The following is a 16,247-nucleotide window of genomic DNA, read 5'->3' as shown; positions in this document are numbered from 1 at the left end:
CAGCGGGACCTGCGAGCTGCTTTTTCTGCCCCAGGGACATGACTTCGCTAAAGGAGGAAATAAATGACGCCAATTCCCGGCTGTGGCGCTGGGGTGGGCAGAGGTTGGCATGAGGAGCTGGCAGTCCTTTGCATTCCGGTGGCTTGGGCACTCCTGCCACCTCCCAGCCCTGCCGTGGGACCACCGACTATGCCGTGCTGTGCCCGTAGGGGAACGCAGCCCCAGCCAGCATCCGCTGCCCCTCGGGGGCTCGGCCGTGCTGGCGAGGCTGCTGCCTGGGCTGAAGTTGAATGAGGAGGGAAAAATACTTAAAAACTGAGGCCAAATGGGTCAGTTGGTCATGGCGACACAGGCTGGTTTGGGATCTGGGCTGCCTGCCCTCCGGCACTGCTCTTCAGCCATGAAACCTATTTTTAGTGGTGAGCTGAAGGCGGTCGGAGCCCGGCGCAGTGCAAGTGCAAGGAGGGGAAGAGGACGGTGTGCGCAGCCTTCCTCCAGCCCACGCACGGCGAGGAGGACTCGGGGTGGCGGGTTGGGGCTTTTAAGCCCTTGCCCTGGCACGGCCACCCGGGCTGAGCCCCAGAGCAGGGTCAGGGGTGGGATACACGTCGCTGCCCACCCCGGGATGGATGGAGCGGGGCCCCATCCGGCGCTCGGGAGCTTTTCCTGAGGCTCTGCTCCAGCCCGTTTGCATCCTTGGCAAGGAGGGACGGAGGCGCTGGCCTTCCCCAGCCTGGCCTCACTGGCGGTGCTAATTAAGGAGGTTGGAGCTGGCAGTAACGAGCGCTGCTGGAGTCTCTTAATGGGGAACAGATTCCCCCAGCACGGGAGGGCTCTGCGGTCTGGCTGTGTCCTGGTGTGGGAAGGGTGTCGCACAGACCTTGTGCACCCTCAGCACCCCACTCACCCAGCTCCCTCTCCTCCCTCTCCTTTGCTCTTTTAATCCCTTTAGTGCTGCTCCAGAGGAACCAGGTCCACACGCAGCAGCTCTGTCCCCCCACCAGGACTTGAGACTCGGGGCAAGGCAGAGCAGGGAGGTGGGGAGCAGAGCTGGGCTCTTCACAGAGCGTGATGTGCTGCTGAATGTATGTGATATTCACGCCTACAAATGTACTTTAGTGACAGCTGCCTTCAAAAAACCCAAATAAAATAGCAGTTGCCAGTGCAGGGCTACCAAGAGCGCCGCTCAGCCCCGCAGGGTGATGCTCTGCAAACCCGCCCTCCGGGAGGTCCCATCAGTGCTCAGGGCACTGACGGGTAAAGCCAGAGGCTTTTCCGCCCCGTCCCAAGCCTGGGGCACGTTCACTGCCCTGAGCAGTGCCGGCTGCTCCCCTCACGTCCTGGGTGCTCCTGGAAACCATAGGGGTGGTTCTGAGATGTGGGAAGGATGGACCAGAGCAACTCAAGTCCCTGTAAAGCAAAGTTCAAGTCTTCCTCTGGATGCAAGCTGATGCTGGCCATCTACCTTGCAAACCACCAGGGAAGGCAAGAGTTAAACCCTCCTGCCTGGGAATTAATTAACAACAGATGTGCTCCAATTTAACTAATTACTCTCCTGCCAGCACTTGGTTTTTACAGGTCTCTTGGAGCTGTAGCACTGTGCCCATGTGGCTGCTGGCCCCACAGCCTGGGCTGTGCTGGGCACCCCGGGTTCTCCTGCCCTCCTTCCTTGGCTCCTGCTTTGGTGTCTTAAATGAAACAGTTCAATGAAACCAGCTAAAATTAATTAAATGGCCCAGATGCCCAAAATAGCCTTGCTCTGTTGTTGCTTTCTAGAGCAGCTCAGTGGCAGGAACCCCTGGACGGGCAGCGCGCAGACCTGGCTGCCATGCCTGCTGCCTTTCCCACACTTTCTGCTGGCGATTGATTATGGAAGGGACGTGAGATTTACTAATGATGGGAGCTTATTGTCTAATTGCTAATAGACTGCCAGGCCATCCCTGGGGCCACGTCCACGCTGCCCGGCTCCCCTGCTGAGCGTGTCTAGAGGTGCAGCCAGCGTGTCGCAGGATGTACAGCGCAGGGCTTGGGAACCACACGGGAGCCAGAGCAGCCGGTGAGGAACCCTCCTGCTTCGGGACCACCTCACCCCATTGCCAGGAGGTTTCTGGGCACCCTCTTCCTCCACGTGCTGTGGGTGCAGAAGGATGTCGTACGAGACAAGCCCTGCATCGCAACAGCCTGGCTGTGTCTCTGCTCCTTGGGCAAGGGATACTTTCCACAGCCCGAGCTATTTCTGTCCACAATCGCAATCGATAAAACAAGGGAGAGGATTTTTATTTTTCCACTCCAAATACTTTCTTCATCCTGTTTCCTCCCAAGTTCACACGGTGGACTGGGGAGCGCTCCAGCAAGGAGGCCCATGCTGCCGTCCTGTCCCCCTCCTTCTCTTTCTCCTCCTCCTCCTCCTCACCGGTCAGTCCCCTGCTCCTGCTCTTGCCCCAGCCCCAGCCCCACTGAATCCCGACTGGCCCTTCTCGTTCCCTGCAGTCCCAGGGGCAGTGGGGGTGACGGGCATCGCACATGTGCACACACACACACACACCAGAAAACGCTTTCAAAGCCAATGGGAAAAAACTAAAAGTAGGTCTTTGGAAGACACAGCGGCTCATGTAATCCCAGGTTCTGCTGGGCTGGCTCCGCATCGCCCGGCGATTGGGGGACGGGCTGAGAGGAGACGACTGCAGTCTATTAAACTTCCTTTGAGAACCTGCCAGACCAACAACAGCTGGAAGGAATTAACATTTCGGGTCCACCAGCTCCTCTCCTCGCTTTCACCCTTCCCCAAACCCCAGCTTGAGGCCACAGGCCCAGCAGCATCACTTTTTCCCACTCCTTGGCATCTGACAGTATCTGGTCTGAGCTGATTTTTGCTTTGATCCTGAACCTGCCAGAAGTGTGAGCAGCTGCTGAAGGACAAACCGGGTGCCTGTGTCGGCACAAGCACCCAGTTTGTGTCCCTGGTGTCCCAGAGGGTCAGGACCAAGGTGGGGTGTCACAACGGCACTGTCACACCTCACCCTCTTGCACAAGAGACAGCGGGAGCTTGGCGGGGGACGGGGGGACGGCTCCATGCTGCTGTCTCCAGCAGAGATTACACAGAAAGCGGTTGTGTCTCGAGGGAAGGGGGTGCAGAAGCTGTCTGAGCTCGGCGATAGCTGAAGCAGTGCAGAATTGGCAAGTGCCGGAGGGTTTTGCTGCCAAACGGCAATCTGCCTGCGAGCGCCGGCTCCTCCAGCCAGCCCTGGAGGCCGGGACCCAAACAGAGACCAGAGATCCCCACATTCTGCCTTGCTACCAACTTGGAGAAGGAAAAACACTCGGGTTAACCCTCTCCTGGTGCCTGGGGAGGAGCAGAGAGAAACTGAGCAGTCCGGTGAGCCCGTCACCCTTACGACAGAGACCCGGGCAAAGAGGACAGGTGAGGGCTTTGTCCCCAGAGAAACACCAAGGCCCTGAGGACACAATAAGGGACAAAACCAGGATGCACAGCTGGACCCATGGGCCCCTGGGGCTCATATACTTTTTTATTTTAATAACATTTCTTATGCCTTCAACACCTTAACTCGTACCTTATTTAATCTACAGAGCTGTTACGAGCCCCCATCAGCTCAAGCATGTGGTTTTTTTCCTGCCAGCAAAAGCGCCAGCAGTTGCGTGAGTGGCTTTGGAATGTCACCTTGTCCCTCTTGGCCATGCAGTGCCAAGGGCTGGTGCACGATGCCGAGGGCTGGTGTGCGATGCCGAGGGCTGGTGCATGATGCCGAGGGCTGGTGCATGATGCCGAGGGCTGGTGTGCAACGCTGAGGGCTGGTGTGCAATGTCGAGGGCTGGTGTGCAACGCTGAGGGCTGGTGTGCAATGCCGAGGCACCGCACCGCCCCGCCAGCACAGCGATACCTGCCTTGCAGAGCAAGCAGAGTCTTTTCCGCACAGCTCGTCAGGAAGAGGTGCCTCATAAACCCAAATAGCGATTTCCTGCTGCAGTCGGTGGGAGTTGTTTTCTTTAAAAACGCGGCTGAAACCGGAGAGGAGATGGAGTTTTAGCTTAAATATCTGGGAGCTGGGGAGTTTGCTGTGTGTGAGACAGCGCCGGCAGCCAACACACACACATGTGCATGCACCCGCCGGGGATGCCAACATTTGCAAGCCATTAACAGGAATATTTTGGGAGGAAAATTCGGCCCTACCTTTAACCCCACACAGAAACGTGCCGAACAGCCCCAGTGAGTTATAGGGTGAAAAAAGTGGCACCATTTTTCTTCTAAGACCAAAGCGCTCGTCCCTGCTAAGTAGGGAAAGTTGGCACCCGCTGCGCACACGTGCGTGACGGGGCAAACAGCCCTTCACCGCCCGCCCACTAACTCACTCCCAGGTACGTGCGGGGCCTCGTGCGCACACCCACCCGCTCCCCCCGTGCGGTGCCACCGGGAGGTGACCCGAGTGCTCCAATTTCCCGTGTGTGTGTGAGAGACAGATCCTGCTGTGTGCTGCATAGCCTTTCTGACTCTGTGTGTGTGTATATATATACATATATATATGTGTGTGTGTGTGAGACAGATCCTGCTGTGTGCTGCATAGCCTTTCTGACTCTGTGTGTGTGTGTATATATATATATATATATACATATATATATATGTGTGTGTGTGTGTGTGTGTGAGACAGACCCTGCTGTGTGCTGCATAGCCTTTCTGACTCTCTGTGTGTGTGTGTGTGTGTATGCATATATACACACACACACACCCCTCCATATATAGAGATATATATATATATATATATGCACGCATACATATTTTTATGCAATCATTCATTTGTATATATATATATATATATTTTTAAATATTTGTATATATTTATATATTTACATACACATAGAGGTTTACGCATTCATTTGTTGTGTAGGTATATTTACAGAGATACATATTTTATGCGTTCATTTGTGTATATATTTATATATTTACCCATATATAAATTTTATGTATATATATATATATTTTTTTTTTTTTTTTTTTTTTCCCTAAACCAGCCCAGTGGTACTATGTACATTATCATTTGTGCCTGAGTTCCAGGAGTAATGAAGGACTTTTTACTTTATTTTTAATGTAAGTTTTAAAGCGTGTTGAGGGCTCAGCATTGCTGGGCGCCTGCCTGCTGCAGCCCCCCCCACCACAAAGGGTGCTGCTCAGGATTTTGGCAGCGGGAAGGGCGTTCTCACAACACTCTGTGCTGAGCACACAGGCTTGGCCGGACACGGCGGCTCAGCTAGGCTGGGGTTACCCACGTGTGCTGCCATCCAGCCACCTTTTATCTCCTTGCAATAAAGCGGATCCTGGGGGAGCCCTGTTTCGGCCCCCCCGGAGCTGCTCTCCCCTTGCCGCACATCAGCTGGGCAGCAAAACCACTCAGAAGCCGTTTCCAGATGTTGCAAACAAATCCGGCGCAGCGGGGCTGCCCCAGCCCTGGGCACGTTTTCCCGCTCCCTCCCAAGCCCGAAAGCAGAATCCGCCCCTTGCACCCCGCTCGGCTGCTTTTGGCAACAGAACTTTCCGCGCCAGATTGCCCAAGGTGTGAAGGTCTGTGCCTGCTCCCACCTGGCTAATCCAAAAGCGCAGAGATTTAAGGCAATTTTTATTGGCATGATGCTGCCCTCTAGTGAAGGGACGACCGGCCATCCCAGCCTCCCGTCCACACTGGCACTGGGCCCCGTTTCCCAAGTGGTCAGTCCTTGGGCCTCTGCTTAGTTCCTCGAGTGGAAAATGAAGACGTGAGCATCCCGTTTTTGTTGAAGTGCTCAGCATCTGTGCCTCTCAGTGGCATCCGGAGGAGCCCGTCGCATTAACAAAGATTTTACACAACTACATCTGCAGCCGTTTCTAGCACCAAGCCAAAAAAGAAATCATTTCAGGAGAGCTGGCGAGCCCAAGCCTAAAACACAAAGTTATTCAGCTTCCTAAACCTCCCAGTTTTCCATACCAGATCTAGAGATACCCCCATTTGCACAAAACAAAACAAAAATGCTGATAGCACGTAAACCTTTGCGCACCTGCGGTTAAAAGGGACTTTCTTGCAAAGCGGCTGGTGTGTAGCTGTCCAACCTGGAGCTCATAGCATCAGAATGCCAGGTTGGAAAGGACCACATGGGTCATCTGGTCTTCAGCAACCCCAAAAAAACACATAATTCTTAAGCCAGGACAGAAATGGGCAATCATTGCATTGGCTCTGCTTTTAGGCAAATCCCTTCTGTTCTTCACCCAAATGAGAGGTGCTGGGGGTAATGGGGGGACAAGTGTGCAGGGTTGACCTGGCGCCTTCTGCCTGTGCGCATGTTTCCGAAATCCCGAGGCTCTAGGGAAGGGAGAGGATAATAAACATCGGCTGTTAGTTGGCACCAGCCCCAAGGGATTCTCCCTGAGGAGGAGTCAGAGGTGTGCAGCAATGAATAACAGTAGTAAGACTGGAAAAATATCTATCAGGTTCTTCTTCTGCCCGTATCCACAAGTATAAAAGAAAAAACCCTGTCCCTTTGTCCCCTCACTTGCCCTCTACAGATGCACATGCAAAATCTAATTAAAATTTAGCAGAAGAGGAAAAAAAAAATGACACAGGGTTTTTAGCTTTAAAAAAAGAGAGAGAGAAAGAAAGAAGATCCTTAACAAAGGCCATAATATTAACAGGGCTGATTCGTCAGCCGCTACCTGATAATATAGAGTTGAGCGAGCTTTATTAACGCTGGAAGCCTTGGCTCTTTGTTAATTACGGGCTTTGCTAATGATTTGGAATATTGGTCGGTTCTGGGGGATGTTGATGAATAGAGACCTCGCCAAGATTTATTCCTAATTATCTCATTTGTCTCCCTCCATTACTTTTTATGGCTGAAATTTATGGAGCTATTACCAGGGACCTCGCCAGGGTTCTGAGATGATTTGGGAGAAGAGAGATGTTTAATAATAATAACAATAATAATAATAATAATAAAAAGCTAGATTAATAAGAAACCAATTACGCGGCAGCGGGTGGCGGGGGCTGCTCCTGGGTGACCCCCGGTTCCAGAGGCTCCCGGCCCCCAATGGTCCCCTTGAGTCCCCATGTCCCCGGGAGGCAGCAATGTCCTTGCCCAGGAGTCAAGGGACATCTGGAGATGCTGTAAGAGCTGTTGGGAAACTCCTCCTGGCACCTGTACGAGTTGGGAAACTCCTTTTGGCAGAGACAGCAGAAATCCAGCAGGTTTTAGCTGTCCCCACAGCTGGGTCGCCTCTGATCCCTCTGGATGATTCTCCTGAGCTGCTGGGGCTGCACCGCAATGCTCCGGCTGCACCACGATGCTCTGGCTCCACTGAGATATTCCGGCTGCATCAAGATGCTCTGGCTACACTGAGATGTTCCAGCTGCATCAAGATGCTCTGGCTGCACCACAATGCTCCGGCTGCATCAAGATGCTCTGGCTGCACTGCGATGCTCCAGCTGCATCAAGATGCTCTGGCTGCACCACAATGCTCCGGCTGCATCAAGATGCTCTGGCTGCACCACAATGCTCCGGCTCCTGCTGAAGTCAGTGACAATGCTCAAACCCCCGAAGCACCCCAAGGATGTTCATCTATCCCCTGGTGTTTCCATTTCCCCACTCATCCCACCAAAATAATTCAGCGCTTTAATATCTGATACGTCAGGCCATTCATTAGGGGTTTTGGCCACGGCAATAATGAGAAGTCCCCTCTGCCACCCCACCACAGGCTGTACCGGTAAAGCCACGGGGCTTCCCAGCAAACCAACGCTTTCCTTCCACCCCACGCTGGGCTGACACCCAGCCCACCACCCTGCAATTATCATGCTAAACAATTATATTTCTCAGCTGCGCTGGGGACTAATTCCCTCCCAAAGTCTCCCAGTAAACATTTTCCCAGTACTATCAACTTTGGCACACAAAGGCGAGCCGGGCTGCAGCTTATCTCCACGCAGTATTGTTCCCCTATCTTCCAGCGTGTAAACCTACTCTGGTCTCGATAAGAGGCCTCACACAAAAGATCAAAGACAGCAAGACTCTTATGCAGAGGGGGGTTTTCTTCTTTATTTTTTTATCCTTTTTCTTTTTTTAGCGTTATTAGAAATTTGCAAGTCCAGAAGAAGCTCTGTTCCCACCCAGAAACCCAGATTAAAATAGCCACGTTAGTATTAGTGACCTGGGGAACCCCAAATTACAGCATCCCCCGTGGGAACTTTGCCGTGCGGACACGTCAGCCGTGGGACACGGACGGTTTGCTCAGAGCAGCAGCACGGGGGGTCCCCACAGCCAGGGCCTGTGTCCCCACAGCCACTCTGCAGCTCTGGCCACTTGTCAACCTGGGTCACACAGAACAGCTCCTGCAAAAAATGTACCAGGGGAAAGAGGAAAAAAGAAAATTGCAATTGTTGAAACAAAATATATGTGTTGTTGTTTTTTTTAAAAAAAAGAGCTTTTCCTCCATGCATTGAAAGGGGAAGGGCCCTGCTCTTTACCAGCCAACATAACCGGCACAAAACGCTTTGCCTGGGGTTAATCAAAGCGTTCTGGTGAACCCATGGCACCCTCCCCAAAGTCCAGGTTTAGTTTTCTCCCTCTCCCCTAATTTCGGTGTGGACCCAAAACCAGACATGCCAGCACGTGGTGACCTCTGCCCCATGGCACGTCCCTGCCGGCCCCATCCCCAGCAACTCACGGGTGCCCTGAGCCCTTTTCTGCTTTCTGGGTCCTACAAAAGGGACTTTACACCCATATTTTTCCCTGATTTTGCACTTAGATCAAGGTTAGAGCAAATGAAAACTGGAAGCTAAGGGAGCTCTTTTCTCCTGCAAGTCAGAGGTTGAAGAGCAATTGCCATGGCTACTTTGGATTGGAAACACTGAGATGATGCTCGGAGAGGACAGAGCATGGATGGAGCGCACAACATCCAGCCCTCTTGTCCCAGCAAAGCCCAGGGATCTCCACCTAAACCCGTGTCCGCAGCACCCTGGGGACCCCAACACATCCCTACGGGACCGAGAAGATGCTCAGGCCCCTCTATCCCCGTTTTGCGCTCTGCCCGCAGCTATGCCGGTGGCACCAGCTGGGGATCGGGCTCCAGGCGCAGGAGCGACAGCAGCCCCTTCCCGCCCGAGCTGCAGCCCGTCAACACAGATGGCAAAATCTAAATGTTATGATAAGGTATTTCTCCCAAATTTCCATCTTAATAGAATTACGAGCCTGTAATTACCCTACAAGCCTGAAAACCTGCCGGAATCCCAATTAGGAATCTGAGGACATAATTGGCCCCTAATTAGAAAGATTTGTCAAATGTGAACAATTTTCTCACCTCTTCACTTTTTTTCTTTTCTTTTCCTCCTCTTCTCCCCCAGTGAAAACCAGATCTCTTCGTTTCCCTCCACCTCTTCCCCACAAACAGGGGCCGCAGTGTCCTGGCCGCACTGTGCCCCGCACCCTGCTCCCTTGGGCTCTTGGGAAAGACCAGCTCCGCAGCAGCTGTTAAGCCATTTGTTGTATTTCTTGGAAAAGTTCACCATTAAAAAATTAAAACAAAAAAAAAAAAAGAGAGAGGGAAAGGCCTGTGAAACTGCAGCCTCGGGGTTTGATTTTGCTCCCCTTGCAAGGGAACGGTGGCCAGACTGCTGCTGGAGCAGCTTTCAGGGCTGGGAGAAGCGGAGGAGGATGCTGGGGACACCACCCCATGGCTGGGGACACCCATCATCCCAGTACCATGTGCTGGGAGCACAACCAACCACTGCCCAGGGCTCACAGCTTCCTCTCTTCTTCCTCTTCCTCCTCCCACCAGAGGCTCTTTAGTTAAAAGCGACAACAGGAGGGGAGGGATGGGGGGGGGACAGGGAGAAGCCTGGTTTTCCTAATTAACAATTAGCACAGAGTGTGCTGCTAATTATGTGGTTCCATGTAATTAAGAAGCTAATTAGTGCAGTGTCAATTAAGATTTAATTAGTACCCTTGTCAAAAATACTTGAAAGCACAGTTTATATGCAAGTACTTCAATATTTCAATGGTCATGATCTCGCCGACGCGGGGAGCGCCCGCTTGCCAGCCCTCGCCGGAGCCCGCAAACAGCTCTCCCGAGTTTATTGATATTGTCCTTTAAAACGCTGCCACGTGCCTCTGTAACAGACACTTGTATTGATTCTGGTGACGCGGCAGAGCTTTGCTTCCCACCGGGACGGGGCTCACGTCGAACTGGCATCCCCGGGCTGCACTGGGTGGGCACGGAGCCTCTGGCACCCCAGCCATGGAGGTGCACACCAGCACCTGCAGGACCCTGTGCCAGGACCACAGCACTGTTGGGGTTTTCTTCAGCATCAGCCACCCTTGAGCAGCTCTGGACAAGCCCGTGCTGCCCAAGCCGGGGCACAGGCAGCCTCCTCGCCTCCAAGGAGCTCCCAGGCTCTTCTAAAAGCAAGCGTGTAGCACCCACAATGGCAATACTTCACGCACTTGAATGCTTTTATTCTGATAATCATCCCTGCTATCGCCAAAGATGACAATGACTTGCCTGTGGGCACATCTGTGCCCGAAGCTAAACACATGTCCTTCCAGCCCAGAACATGGCAGAGTAGCTGGACCACACTGCGTGTCCCCAAGGGGACAACTGGGACCAGCAACGCTCAGTGGGGCTGTGCCCAAAGCTGCCACTTCACCGAGCTCCAGACCCACAAAAATGGGACAGCAAAGGGTCCCCAGAATCCCCAGGGAGCCCAAGGTGGCGGCTGGTGATGGCAGAGCAGGAAGGAGACGTGAAGGAAGGGGACAAATAGCTGAGGGGGTCTCGGTGCCAGCCAGAGGAGGGGACTCCCCATCTGCTCCCCAGACAGAGCCGGGACCCCACGTTTTGGGGCTGGCGAGGACAGAGCCCATATCACCTGTAATGTTGAGCAGGGCTGTCCCACACACATGGGTCCAACAGGTCTTGGGGACATGTGAGTTTGTCACCCTGTTTTAAAGGGGACAAAACAAGACAGGACACGGAGCATCCCATCCTCAAATCAGCCGTGGCCAACCTTCCTCCCGGCCGGAGCTGAGCCCAGTGATGTCACCGCGCTGCACCGCACAGACCGAGGGACGAGGACTCCAGGAGCACGGGGGAGGCACAGGAGGTGCTGGGATTTTTCCCCCCTCCTTCCCTTCTCCCTCCCCCCCCTCCTTGTACGCGGCTGAGCCGCCTGCTCTCCCACAACGGCTGCCAAAATACAGCGAGACAGGGTATAATTACAGACACTTACTGCGGCCATTACACCACCAGCACGGTCTGCGCAAAGTGACACACGACCCGTCAACTCCTTATTCACGCCATTAAGGGGACTCATTAGCATCTTCGCTCAGAAGCAAAATTACCCTCACTGCTCATTTCAAGATGTCATAAATTTTAATTTAGGACCCAAAGATAGCACAATGGGAGCGAGCTGGCTCTCTCCAGCAGTCGCTGGCTGAGGGAGGTGGAGGTGGCAGAGGGGGGGAGGAAAGAGAAATGAAAGGGCTGGTTTGATAAAAGATGGTGGGGTTTTAAGGAGCAGAGATGGGGAAGGAGGGAAGAGAAGATGTGCCCAAAGGTCCGGCGAGTGCTGTGCCCCATTGGAGGCAATGGAGGAAGAGGAGGAGGAAGGCTGTTGTGGGATGAAGGCTTCCCTGGGAGCAGCGGGAGAACTGGGACAGTGCAGGACCTGCTGGGCCGGGGTGTTTGCAGCCTGTGGCTCTGCAGAAGAGTGGAAAAACAGCATGGGCCCCCAGGAAAAGTTGCCTTTATTTGAGAGGAAAAGTGGCTGTTGGAATCACATCTGCATGGGGCTCATGGGAGATCGTAGAGCAACTTCTGCAAAAGCCCTTGCAGCCCATGTCTCCTGCAGCCGAGCCCTGATAACCTCCCTGCTGGGTTTTTGGTGCCTCACCCGTGCCAGGAGATGTAAGGAAAACACGGGCACCCCTTTCCCCACACCCCTTCACCCTCCATGATCGAGACGCCTCCTCTCCCCCTTCCCTGCAAACTGCCAGGACCAAACACAGCTACAAACCGCTTAAACTTTACCAGCTACCAGGCTCCATGATTAATGACTTCACAGGTCCACATCTTCAAAAAACAGGGAGAAGGGAAGAATTAGAAGAAAAGCAGCTCCAATTACAGGCAGCCGAGGGACTCCAGCCCACTCCTGTACTATAAGAACATATATCCAGAAAGGTTATGTTAATTTTTTATGTACAAGACTGTAATTAATTTCTGGGGCTGGCTGGATTAGCAGAGAGTGTAAATTCCAGCCTGAGCTCAGGCTGCAGATAAACCAACACCGCTGGGGCCGGGAGCGGCACCGTGCCAGGGCCGCGGCTCTCGATGGCTCCTGGGGACCCCGCGTCCCCACACACAGAGCCAGCACAAAGCCCTTTTCCAGCCCTGGGCCATCGTGCTGGTGGCACCAGGGATGTGGTTACCAAAGGGGGTCCGGCCGCCCCTGCACCATGTCCGGTATCCGAGATGCTAAAGCATCCAAAGCCACTTTGGAAAGGTAAAAATATAAAATAATCCCTCCAACAGCCTTTAGAGACTGCAAGGAAAGGGTCTGGGCAGGCAGGGATCGTGTGGCCTGGAAATACTGTAAGTTTTTAAAGGAAAGAAAAGGCTCCATTATTCTCCCATTAAACTCTCCCCCTCTCTCCTTTCCCTCTGTCAGTCTTCCCTTCGCTCGCTGCCTTCCCCCAGCCTCTCCGAAGACAGATCGTTCCCTTAATCACTCTGGAAAAGAACCCCAAGCCGATATAATATTATAATTAATTAATTCACTAAAAAGGTATTAAATTTCTTTTCCCCCCTGTGGATATTATCTGAATTCATTGACCTTTAGAAAAATCACCCTCTAATTGTAACCAGGTTCAAGTGCATTTCCAGCCTGTCCCTTTTACATTAATAATATCTTCCAGGACTCCACTATGCTGCTTAAATATTGTATAAATTTCACTGCCCCCTCAAAAAAGGAGAGAGAGAAAGGCATGAAATGAAAACTATGAGCTGATTAAACCAGCTCTGCAGTGTGGGGGGAAGAGGGAAAAGGACTCCACGGTGGCCTGGGAGACGGACAAACCCACAGCAGGACCCTGAAGGGGCTTGGGACAAGGAATCTTGTGTCCCCAAGGTCCCTGCAGTCCCCTGATCCCAGCTGGGAAGCAAATCCCAAGCCCAGGATGCAGGGTGGCTCCCACACAAGCATCCTCGGGAAAGCTGATTGCCAAGAATTTGGGGTTGGTGGGAGAAGGGGTCCCAGCATGTCCACAGCGACCTCTCTGGGGTGCCCGTGTGGCACAAGCACAAGAGGACTGCATTTCCAAGGGGGTTTCTAGACACCAAGATGAACGGGGCACTGCTCATCCCAGCCTGGCCCTCCCGGGGGTCCCGGCACCCCCGTGGGCCCTGGCACCGCTGCTCCCGGGTTCCTGCTGCTGCAGCTGCTGCTCTTGTCATTCCGAGTGCCTGTTGTCCCTTCTTCTGGTTGCAGGGACAGGGCTCTGCTGCTCTGTTCTCAGCAAGACCGTGCTCCAACAACAAGCCAGCCAGCAAATGCTCCAGCATCCAGCACTGTAAATTCAACATCGGGCATGGAAAATCCAGCTGGGCTGCTGCAGTCAAGTCTATCGGGTATCGCGGGCCAAAGCTCCGGTTGGCAGCAGTCCCAGCCCCGCCAGTGGAGCAGGGGCGTTTGGCTCTGGTGGAGATTTTGGGGTGCAAATTCCTGCTGCCCCAACAGCTGATAAACTGTCTGCAAGGGCTCCCCAACCACACGACTTTAAAAAGCTGCTGACAGAAAAACAACAGGCCAAATGCATTCAGGGAGTAACCCTTCCGAGCCAGGGACTCAACCAGGGACCAGCCTAGCCCCTTCTCTTTGGAAGCAATCCCTGGACAGGCATCAGAGGTTTTCCAGTCTCTCCCTCTTTATTACACACAAAGATTTACTTGCAAAGAGCTGCTTTGGTTTCTCCAAGCCAAGGCTGACACGCTGTGTATTCCCCCACCTGAAAAAGCCATCCCTTCCTCCTGACCTCATCCCAACCGTTGCCACAACAACCCCTGGCGACGTCACCGGCGGAGGATTAGGGCTTCAGGTGGGGAAGGAGCAGCAGGAGTAGCCGAAGTGCTCAACCCATCAAAGGAGCTCCGGCAAGAGCCAGAAAGGAAATGAAGGGAGACAGGGGAAGAAGGAAAATTCAGCAACAGCCCAACACCGAGACATGGGATGGCTTCCAGATTGCAGGTCTGGTTGGTCCCATGCCAGGGATGCCATGGAGCTGTGCAGGGGTGCCTTTGGCCAGAGCAGGGGAAGCCCTTGTGCCATCTCCCACTCCTCATGCTGCCTCTGCGCTGCTCTTTGCTCCAGTCTCTGGGGAAGGGTCCCCTTGCTTGGCTGAGCATCTTGCTCCAGAGGAGCTGAGGACTGGGCTGGGCTGTGCTCATTTCTTCTTGCTTTGGGATCAAGCCTATCTTCTGTTTTACTAAAGGTTCTTGCCTTCCCCAAGAAAACTTCTTGTAGAAAATTCTCTGGGACTCCAGAAACAATTTGCCAACAGCGTTTGTGAGTGGGATTATAGACACGTCTACAGGGATGGTGCTGGGGATGTGCCAGCTCTCTTCAGGCTGTTCTCCATTTTCAACAAAACCACAAAACCAAACCCAGGCCTGAGACCTTTCCCGTGGAGCAGCCCAAGGGGACGCGGCTGCATCCTCCTGGAGAGCGCGATGCCCACAGCTCAGCTCCTGTCCCCACACATCAGTGGCTTTCAACCCTGTCCCGGCTGGGTGCTGGCCCTGTGCTCATCACCCCAATCACACAGCCCCTGCGCTCTTCTCCAGCCCAGGTCACCCCCAGCCTCTTCCAGGGGTTCATTTTCCCTTCCCCCAGCTTTTCCTGGCACTTTGCACACAGAGAAGTTAAAAGCTCAGCAGGTTGGTTTGTGGGAGATGCTGAGCACATGCCCTGCAGCGAGCAGCAGCCGCTCAGCACCTCTACCAGCCAGCCTGGTAGGTGTAACCCTCCCGAGTTTACCAAAGCCAGCTCAAAGAGGGAGATGGGGCAGCAGCCCTGGCGTGGGGATGCTGAGAGGGCAAGCGGAAGATGCTGCTGCTCACAGAGGCACCAGCCGCAGTATAACACGCTGAGTTAAGGTTGGACTCCATGATCCTAAAGGTCTCTTCCAACCTAAACGATTTTTCGGGCTCTCGAGGACATACAAACCCCAGCACCAGCTGCTGGGAGAGCTGCGTTTAGTACGGGGCGGCTCCTGCCCCCGCGGCTGCAGCGGCTCCGTAAGCGCCGGGTCCCGGGAGCAGCCGGGGCTGCGCAGCCTCGGCCGGGCCGCCCCCCCGGAGCCCCCGCTTCTCCGGCAACGGTCTGGCTCTCTCTGGCGGCTGCTCAGCCCCGGTGCAGCCTCTCTGCTCCCGCCGGGACCCCGCCCGGACCGGGGCGCGCATGACGCCTCCGCCCGGCGCCTCCTCCGGAGCCGCAATATTGCGTGGGGCAGCGCGGAAAAGGTGCCACAGGCTGCGTGAGAGTGAGAGAGCACGACACGGGCGGGGGACAGAGGCGAGGACTCCCCGGGTGCAGCACCACAGGTCCCCGCGGTGCGATGGCCAAGGGGCTGCACCAGGAGGAGTAGGGACCCACTGCCCCGTCCCCATCCCGCTGCCCTATCCATCCATCCAGCCAGCCAGCCAGCCCGCCCGCCCGCCCACTGCCCGGTCCTCATCCCACTGCCCTGTCCGTCCATCCCCACAGGCAAACCCAGCCACAGCTCATCACCCCCGCCACAGCCTCAGCCGACACTCCCTCCCTTTTATATCCCACTTGGAGCCTTGACACTGATTTTTTTTCCGTGGGTGGCTCACAGACTGTAATTAAGAGCCCTTCTCTCCCGCCTGCCGCAGCGCCCATCTCCAGCAGCTGCTGTTTAAGCAAAGGAAACCCCCTTTCGTCCTCTCTCTCCTTTATAATTTTTTTCCCCTCTCCTTTCTGAACATAAAGGGATGACAGTGCTCCAAGCCAGGGTCTTTTGCATTTCTGAGTTGGTTCTGTTAATTGGAAGGAGGGTTAAGAATCTGCAAGGTCGTTTCAATCTACATCTGACCTTCAGAGTAATCCTCTATGCCAACACCAGAGCATGTCATTAAAATGAGGCCCTCTACCATATCCCGGCATCCCTTTATTCTCTCCTTGTGCACATTAATTGCTCATAAGTTGATT

This window comes from Columba livia, chromosome 22 (genome assembly GCF_036013475.1).
Source record: "Columba livia isolate bColLiv1 breed racing homer chromosome 22, bColLiv1.pat.W.v2, whole genome shotgun sequence".
Lineage (NCBI taxonomy): Eukaryota > Metazoa > Chordata > Aves > Columbiformes > Columbidae > Columba > Columba livia.
The sequence above is the reverse complement of the archived record's forward strand: the minus strand, read 5'-3'. Positions refer to the sequence as shown.